This window comes from Montipora foliosa, chromosome 1 (genome assembly GCF_036669935.1).
Source record: "Montipora foliosa isolate CH-2021 chromosome 1, ASM3666993v2, whole genome shotgun sequence".
Lineage (NCBI taxonomy): Eukaryota > Metazoa > Cnidaria > Anthozoa > Scleractinia > Acroporidae > Montipora > Montipora foliosa.
The window spans coordinates 65,897,569-65,900,068 of NC_090869.1; the positions used below are offsets into that span (position 1 = coordinate 65,897,569).

At 39.6% G+C, this 2,500-nt stretch overlaps 1 protein-coding gene across 1 annotated transcript in view; it reads left to right on the plus strand.

Annotated features, from left to right (window-relative positions):
- Nucleotides 1–2,500, plus strand: part of LOC138005349 (ras-related protein Rab-20-like) — a 10,673-nt gene that overhangs the window by 893 nt on the left and 7,280 nt on the right. The gene's annotated exons all lie outside the window — the stretch shown is intronic.

Below are 2,500 nucleotides of genomic sequence, written 5' to 3' on the forward strand. Positions count from 1 at the left end.
CACAAGAAACACAGGACACTTGTACCTTTGGTGCAACCTCCAGCAAGCATCTCACACTTTGAAAAATTAAAGACTTGAGAGCTCTGCAGGTCCTAATCTTGAGATACTGTCCTGGGCCGGTTGCTTGAAGCCTGGGGCCGGTTGTTCAATGCCTGGCTAACACTAACCGTTGGTTAAGGGGTATCAAGACCTATAAGTTTCCATGGTATTCAACGCTGGTTAGTGCTAACCGCGCTTCGAGCAACCCGAGCCAGGTTAGTGGTTTCCATGGTATTTAAGGCTGGTTAGCGCTAACCATACTTCAAGTAACCCGATGGTCTAGTGAATTTGGACCCCAGGTACATATCCGCTAGCGGATTTGGACTCCCTGGTACAAGAACCGGGGGGGAGGGGGGGGGGAATAAATCCGCTAGCGGATTTGGACCCCCCATTACAGCTTATTGAACTGTTTATCAAGTTAGATTTTGGGTTTGGCTAACTGACTGATACCATAAAGCATAAATCATCTAGAAAAAGACTAGCGCAGTTAATTTTTCAGTCAAGGTTGTTTAGAGCATTCACGGAGGCATTTCATAAAGTAGATGGAAATTTTGCTTCCTTTCTGAAAGAAGCTTAAATCACGCACTAGGAACTCATTAAATTGTCATGTTAATTTTTTTTCATAAGAGAAAAAGCATAGTCAGACTTGAGTTTCACTAAAAGTTTTTTTACAACCGAAAACAATATTATTGTTTTCCTTGCAAATTATTTGCATGGGAATTTTATTACCTTAATCAAAAGAATGGTTATTTTCAGGGGGAAAGGGGAGGTCCAAATCTGCGAAAGGGGGTCCATATGCGCCAGTGGATCTGGAAAGGGGGATTCAAATCCACTGTTACACCAGGCCTGTATTGTGAACTATGACCCTCCTGCTTAAGGAGGCTCCCTAGAGTTTTAGGGCTGCTTGCAAGCTGGGCAGTAGTATGGTGCGTAAATCCCCTCAATCACACGTGTTTTTCTGATTTTTGTGACATCAGCGTGGCCAAATCTGTAAAATTAACTGCTAATTTTCTCGTGTTCCCTTTGGTAAAAATTTTTAAAATTGGCCCAGTTCTAACCACATACAGTTCAGGACTATCAAATATCCTACATAAATTTTGTTAAAATCTGTTAGAGCTAATCATATATATTTAGACAAATTACAAACAAAACCGTCTGAACAACCTTGACTCTTTACCACTTCAAAATGTCAGGTAATACCATTTCTATAATATGGCACAGAATAAAAATATTTTACCGAACAAAAGTATAACATTAATATTGAGAAATTTAGGCCAAATATAAGAATTTATTATTCAACACATTGTGACAATGTCCAAATATGGTCAAAGTGTACTCAATATTTGTCGTGCGTACTCAACAGATATCTTGCGATATACGTAATTTTGTGTCGCGGAGAAAAATGGTAGTTTTTCCAGCTTTTTTTCCAGTAAGTGTAGAAAATTGTGCTTTGTCATCAATGTATGGAATAAAACAATTATGACAATTTATTACAATTATCCCGCAAAATCTTGTGGAATATCACCTGATTTTAGCCAACTCGGCCTACAGCCTCGTCGGCTAAGTATCAGGCGACATTCTGCGTGATTTTGCGGGATACTTGTTAAATATCAGCCTGTTTTTAGATGTGATGTTGCCATGGTAACAGCCATAATCCAAAATTTAACATCCAAAAAATAAACCTTATTATATCGGTACCCATACTGGTAAATCTCTATGGGCAAAACTGCTCGGTAGTGAGGGTATTTGCAAATACTCTAGGGAGCCACCTTACGATTTCATGGAAGTTTCTGAATTTCTTGATGAATGTGCATGGCTGAGGATAGCCTACGTAGGAAGCCTAAACTTCAATGAGATTTCAGAGCAAAGAAATCCTAAAAATTGAAGTAATGTTAATGTTCGGCAGTGTGAACAACGTTTCAAGAACAACAATATGCAATAGGGGAAGGGGGAGAAGAGGAAAAGAAACACTGTCATCTCCCCTCTCCCCCCCCCCCCCCTCCCATGCTTTCTCTTTGCTCTCACACCATTTTCCAATGGAAGGGACTAACTCAGGTATCCCCCACCTCAGAGATGTAAATTTGAGAGTTCTCTTTCATTTGTGTAGGTTACCACATGATTTTGAGTGCAATTTGGTAGAAATAAGCCCAATTAATTTTTTTCAAAGGCGAACAAATTACATGAGCCCGTATTAAAGACCAAGTGCAATTTTGTAGTCCTTGAAAAAACTGGCGAGTGCTTATTTGTGCCAAATTTCACGAGAAAAAAATCATATGAATGCTTATTAATGATATACCACGTACATGAAGTAATCTCACCTTTATTGCACTAATTCACTTTTATGCATTATGTTTGGGATTAATGGACGTACTCTCAGCCAATTAGCCTGACGTTACTTTTCGGGGGAGAGAAATGACCGCCGGAAATACGTCTGCGTTTGCAGGCTATCAGCCAATCAGCA